This window comes from Argopecten irradians, chromosome 2 (assembly GCF_041381155.1).
Source record: "Argopecten irradians isolate NY chromosome 2, Ai_NY, whole genome shotgun sequence".
In the NCBI taxonomy this organism is placed as follows: Eukaryota; Metazoa; Mollusca; class Bivalvia; order Pectinida; family Pectinidae; genus Argopecten; species Argopecten irradians.
Window position 1 is genome coordinate 72,810,734 of NC_091135.1, and position 7,391 is coordinate 72,818,124.

The 7,391-nt window shown below is 33.3% G+C and overlaps 1 protein-coding gene across 1 annotated transcript in view; it reads left to right on the plus strand.

Moving 5' to 3' along the window:
- Positions 1-7,391, plus strand: part of LOC138316393 (RING finger protein 151-like) — a 269,758-nt gene that overhangs the window by 192,699 nt on the left and 69,668 nt on the right. The gene's annotated exons all lie outside the window — the stretch shown is intronic.

Genomic DNA, 7,391 nt, shown 5'->3' on the forward strand with positions numbered 1-7,391 from the left:
TTTAGTCAAGGGTCAAACAATCCAATTACAGAATGTATATATATATGGCAGTGTAGTGTAATGTCCTTGTCTTTAGTCAAGGGTCAAACAATCCAAATACAGATACAGAATGTATATATATGGCAGTGTAATGTCCTTGTCTTTAGTCAAGGGTCAAACAATCCAAATACAGAATGTATATATATGGCAGTGTAGTGTAATGTCCTTGTCTTTAGTCAAGGGTCAAACAATCCAAATACAGAATGTATATATATGGCAGTGTAGTGTAATGTCCTTGTCTTTAGTCAAGGGTCAAACAATCCAATTACAGAATGTATATATATATGGCAGTGTAGTGTAATGTCCTTGTCTTTAGTCAAGGGTCAAACAATCCAAATACAGAATGTATATATATGGCAGTGCAGTGTAATGTCCTTGTCTTTAGTCAAGGGGTCAAAAACAATCCAAATACAGAATGTATATATATATGGCAGTGTAGTGTAATGTCCTTGTCTTTAGTCAAGGGTCAAACAATCCAATTACAGAATGTATATATATGGCAGTGCAGTGTAATGTCCTTGTCTTTAGTCAAGGTCAAACAATCCAATTACAGAATGTATATATATATGGCAGTGTAGTGTAATGTCCTTGTCTTTAGTCAAGGGTCAAACAATCCAATTACAGAATGTATATATATATGGCAGTGTAGTGTAATGTCCTTGTCTTTAGTCAAGGGTCAAACAATCCAATTACAGAATGTATATATATGGCAGTGTAGTGTCCTTGTCTTTAGTCAAGGGTCAAACAATCCAAATACAGAATGTATATATATGGCAGTGTAGTGTAATGTCCTTGTGTTTAGTCAAGGGTCAAACAATCCAATTACAGAAATATATATATATGGCAGTATATATAGTCCAAGGGTCAAACAATCCAAATACAGTGTAATTATATATGGCAGTTTAATGTCAAGGGTCAAGGTCAAAACAATCCAAATACAGAATGTATATATATGGCATGGCAGTGTAATGTCCTTGTCTTTAGTCAAGGGTCAAACAATCCAAATACAGAATGTATATATATATGGCAGTAGTAGTGTAATGTCCTTGTGTCTTTAGTCAGTCAAGGGTCAAACAATCCAAATACAGAATGTATATATATGGCAGTGTAAGTGTAATCTTGTCCTTGTCAAGGGTAGTCAAGGGTGTATAACAATCCAAATACAGAATGTCAAACAATATATATATATATATGGCAGTGTAATGTCCTTGTCTTTAGTCAAGGGTCAAAACAATCCAAATACAGAATGTATATATATATGGCAGTGTAGTGTAATGTCCTTGTGTTTAGTCAAGGTCAAACAATCCAATTACAGAATGTATATATATATGGCAGTTTAGTGTAATGTCCTTGTCTTTAGTCAAGGGTCAAACAATCCAAATACAGAATGTATATATATGGCAGTGTAGTGTAATGTCCTTGTCTTTAGTCAAGGTCAAACAATCCAAATACAGAATGTATATATATATGGCAGTGTAGTGGAATGTCCCTTGTCTTTAGTCAAGGGTCAAAGTCAAGGGTCAATAACAATCCAAATACAGAATGTATATATATATGGCAGTGCAGTGTAATATCCTTGTCTTTAGTCAAGGGTCAAACAATCCAAATACAGAATGTATATATATGTCAGTGTAGTGTAATGTCCTTGTCTTTAGTCAAGGGTCAAACAATCCAAATACAGAATGTATATATATGGCAGTGTAGTGTAATGTCCTTGTCTTTAGTCAAGGGTCAAACAATCCAAATACAGAATGTATATATATGGCAGTGTAGTGTAATGTCCTTGTCTTTAGTCAAGGGTCAAACAATCCAAATACAGAATGTATATATATGGCAGTGTAATGTCCTTGTCTTTAGTCAAGGGTCAAACAATCCAAATACAGAATGTATATATATGGCAGTCATCAAGGGTGTAGTACAGAATGTATAATGTCCTTGTCTTTTAGTCAAGGGTCAAACAATCCAAATACAGAATGTATATATATGGCAGTGTAATGTCCTTGTCTCTAGTCAAGGGTCAAACAATCCAAATACAGAATGTATATATATGGCAGTGTAATGTCCTTGTCTTTAGTCAAGGGTCAAACAATCCAAATACAGAATGTATATATATGGCAGTGTAATGTCCTTGTCTTTAGTCAAGGGTCAAACAATCCAAATACAGAATGTATATATATGGCAGTGTAGTGTAATATCCTTGTCTTTAGTCAAGGGTCAAACAATCCAAATACAGAATGTATATATATGGCAGTGTAATGTCCTTGTGTTTAGTCAAGGGTCAAACAATCCAAATACAGAATGTATATATATGGCAGTGTAATGTCCTTGTCTTTAGTCAAGGGTCAAACAATCCAAATACAGAATGTATATATATGGCAGTGTAATGTCCTTGTCTTTAGTCAAGGGTCAAACAATCCAATTACAGAATGTATATATATGGCAGTGTAATGTCCTTGTCTTTAGTCAAGGTTCAAACAATCCAATTACAGAATGTATATATATGGCAGTGTAATGTCCTTGTCTTTAGTCAAGGGTCAAACAATCCAATTACAGAATGTATATATATATGGCAGTGTAGTGTAATGTCCTTGTCTTTAGTCAAGGGTCAAACAATCCAATTACAGAATGTATATATATGTCAGTATATATGTGTAATGTCCTTGTCTTTAGTCAAGGTCAAAACAATCCAAATGTCAGAATGTATATATTAGTCATGTCCTTGTCTTTAGTCAAGGGTCAAACAACAAATCCAGAATACAGAATGTCCTATATAGTCAAGGGTCAACAATCCAATTACAGAATGTATATATATGTCAGTGTAGTGTCCTTGTCTCTAGTCAAGGGTCAAACAATCCAAATACAGAATGTATATATATGGCAGTGTAGTGTAATGTCCTTGTCTTTAGTCAAGGGTCAAACAATCCAAATACAGAATGTATATATATGGCAGTGTAATGTCCTTGTCTTTAGTCAAGGGTCAAACAATCCAAATACAGAATGTATATATATGGCAGTGTAGTGTAATGTCCTTGTCTTTAGTCAAGGGTCAAACAATCCAATTACAGAATGTATATATATGGCAGTGTAATGTCCTTGTCTTTAGTCAAGGGTCAAACAATCCAATTACAGAATGTATATATATATGGCAGTGTAATGTCCTTGTCTTTAGTCAAGGGTCAAACAATCCAAATACAGAATGTATATATATGGCAGTGTAGTGTAATGTCCTTGTCTCTAGTCAAGGGTCAAACAATCCAAATACAGAATGTATATATATGGCAGTGTAATGTCCTTGTCTTTAGTCAAGGGTCAAACAATCCAAATACAGAATGTATATATATGTCAGTGTAGTGTAATATCCTTGTCTTTAGTCAAGGGTCAAACAATCCAAATACAGAATGTATATATATGGCAGTGTAATGTCCTTGTCTTTAGTCAAGGGTCAAACAATCCAAATACAGAATGTATATATATGGCAGTGTAGTGTCCTTGTCTTTAGTCAAGGGTCAAACAATCCAAATACAGAATGTATATATATGGCAGTGTAATGTCCTTGTCTTTAGTCAAGGGTCAAACAATCCAAATACAGAATGTATATATATGGCAGTGTAATGTCCTTGTGTTTAGTCAAGGGTCAAACAATCCAAATACAGAATGTATATATATGGCAGTGTAATGTAATCCTCGGTCTTAATGTCCTTGTCTTTAATCAAGGGTCAAACAATCCAAATACAGAATGTATATATAGTGTAATGTCCTTGTCTCTAATCAAGGGTCAAACAATCCAAATACAGAATGTATATATATGGCAGTGTAATGTCCTTGTCTTTAGTCAAGGGTCAAACAATCCAAATACAGAATGTATATATATGTCAGTGTAGTGTAATATCCTTGTCTTTAGTCAAGGGTCAAACAATCTATACAGCTCCCTCCAGGAGTGTCGGCAGACCCTCAGAGTCGTTAAAGAGGTCCTCTTGCGATCAGTTCACTGGGTTACTATACACTCACTCCGAATCTACAGAATCTATACAGCTCCCTCCAGGAGTGTCGGCAGACCCTCAGAGTCGGGGAAGAGGTCCTCTCGTGATCGGTTCACTGGGTTACTTTATACACTCACTCCGAATCTACAGAATCTATATATAACAAAAAATAAGTACAAAATCTATATACATAACAAAAAAATAGGTACAGAATCTATATACATAACAAAAATATAGGTACAGAATCTATATATAACAAAAATATAGGTACAGAATCTATATACATAACAAAAATATAGGTACAGAATCTATATACATAACAAAGATATAGGTACAGAATCTATAGGTACAGAATGAATATACATAACAAAAATATAGGTAAAAATAAGTACAAAATCTATATACATAACAAAAATATAGGTACAGAATCTATATATAACAAAAAAAAACAGGTACAAAATATATATACATAACAAAAATATAGGTAAAAATAAGTACAAAATCTATATACATAACAAAAATATAGGTACAGAATCTATATATAACAAAAATATAGGTACAGAATCTATATACATAACAAAGATATAGGTACAGAATCTATAGGTACAGAATGAATATACATAACAAAAATATAGGTAAAAATAAGTACAAAATCTATATACATAACAAAAATATAGGTACAGAATCTATATATAACAAAAAAACAGGTACAAAATATATATACATAACAAAAATATAGGTAAAAATAAGTACAAAATCTATATACATAACAAAAATATAGGTACAGAATCTATATATAACAAAAATATAGGTACAGAATCTATATACATAACAAAAATATAGGTTCAGAATCTATATACATAACAAAAATATAGGTACAGAATCTATATATAACAAAAATAGGTACAAAATCTATATACATAACAAAAATATAGATACAGAATCTTGTTGTGCATATTGCAGTTTGGGACCGATCAGTATGGGTTATCTTGAATTTTGATAATTGTAAGTTTAATTTGTTACTGCTATTTCTTAGGCGGTGTTATTCAATTCTCAGGGTATCAAATAAACAATGCAGCTGTTGATTAACAATTGGTTTATATCACACGTGGTATAAACTCTGTACATTTCTGATTGGCTGGCATGATGAACTTTGACCGAACTACTTATATCTCAGTGCCATATGTCATCATTTGTCAACGTCACCAATAATCGAGTGACGTCATGCTATGTTGTGATCACTGCTTGACGTCAAAACTGCTGTTGGAAAGCGCACTGAGTATGTGACGTGGTTGTTGTGTCAAAAACATAACACTTTATGTGTTTTATAATAATCTGTGTAACTCTTTTTGATGGAAAAGGATCTTACTTGTGAGTTTGGTAGATTAAACGAGTCTGAAACAGACTTGACCTTTAAATAACAATGGCTTGATGTTATTTGGTGGGAAGTAAACAGCACGGCTCTGCCGTTGGCATGCTTTTATATAGTCGGACAATGAGTGTTATATTGTTGAAGTAACTTTTGTTTAATACTACGTTAAATGAGAAAATCTCATCCTAGACTTATATGAATGGATTCTTTATCAAAATAGAACTTTTCAATATTAATTAGTGCCTTTTTCCTGATGAAAATATCACTACATCTTATTTGCATATCTCGGCAAACACACGTTACCTTATCCTCGTCATATTTCTATCGGCTAAAAATTGATATAATTGTGGTACAAACAGGTCTCACTACTCGTGGTTGTTGGCAGAAACATATATACATAGAGATTGGCAACTCCGCCATTTTTACGATAGGCAGATGTACCTCTGTATGTGCTTAGGGGTTTTTAGATAAACTCTTAAATAGTTAAATACAGCAGAATAACTTTGATATGTTATAAAAGTTAAGTAATTTTCAGATGGTTTGAATACGATTTTGGATAGAAAAAGATATTTTTTAACTTGTGTATTAATAAAACTAAATGCACTCTCGGTTTTGAAAGGCTGATTTTCGAAAAACCAGGTAAAATTGCTTATTTTCATGCTTTCAAAAATCATATTAGATAACATAAATCGGGAAATCTGGTCCCATCAAACCATGATATAATGTTTAAACTTTGTATTTATGCAAAAATATTATGTTTAAAAGAATACACTTAAAAGTAGTTAGCCAAGCGAGGTCCCGCTGCCTGTCAACAAAGACAAAGAAGGAGTTTCCAATCTCTATGTATATATTTTTCTGTTGTTGGATATGGAATTTATTCCACACAAGTGAGTTATTTTTGAAAAGTTACAAAAGACATTCCCTAAATCTTGTGTGTTTTGTAACTTTTTTAAGATAACTCACTCGTGTTCCATATCCAACAACCATTCGTTGTGTAACCTCTATTTCTCAGAACCTACTGAAGGGATCTAACTTTGGATTTTCCTAATAGATTTTGTTACTGCTATTTCTAAGAAGAATTAAAGAGAAATTTCTCAAATTTTATATACAGTTTGTAGTTGAAGTTTGAAAAACCAGAGAAAAGATTCCTCTTTCCTCTGTCAGACATACATGTATATTATCCTTTGGTGGGCGCCAAGATCCCGCTGGGATCTTTGATTGAATTTGTGAATTTTAGAGCAAAACACATTCTTGTTTAATCATTTTTAAATTGTCATTCTTTGTTTCCTATATAATGTATATGCGTAAATCAACATGTTTCAAATCAAAATTTCAATATTTCCCCTTTGTTGATTTTTGTCGATTTGCAGAATGTGCTTGATGGAGTCATAATTTATACTTTTTACTTTTGACGCAACGATAGTGTGAACGGTTTTGATTGATTACTACATCAGCATACTGTCTCTATTGCCTGGCACGCTGACGCTACACTCTAGATAACTTGGTCACAGTGTTGGTGATGTTGCCGGCATGTTTAGTATTTTAGGGTTACATTTCAGTCTTCGATTTTTCCATGACAATGTTTCAACGCTTGCCAAAAACTAATCCACACTGATGTCAGATTTGACTACGGTAATTTTTGTACATACTGAACGTAATCTTACAATATGTAAACTACTTCAGTACTATTGCTAAGAGTCTTGTAATGTACAGTATGTTTCGTTAAAAACACGTGTAATCGTTGTCGTTTATCGCTGCAGCTATAATGAAATACCTTTGTAGGCTTGCACATGTGTGTATGACGTAACAGCGCCACCTGCCGGCACCGTCAAGATAACATCACCAACACTGTGACCAAATTATGGAGAGTGTAGAGACAGCATGCCAAGCAATAGCGACAGCATGCTGATGTAGTAATCAACCAAAACCGTTCACACTATTGTTGCGTCGACAGTAACTTAGAGATTTTCTCGTGCAATTACTTTTAGGTTAAATGTTGG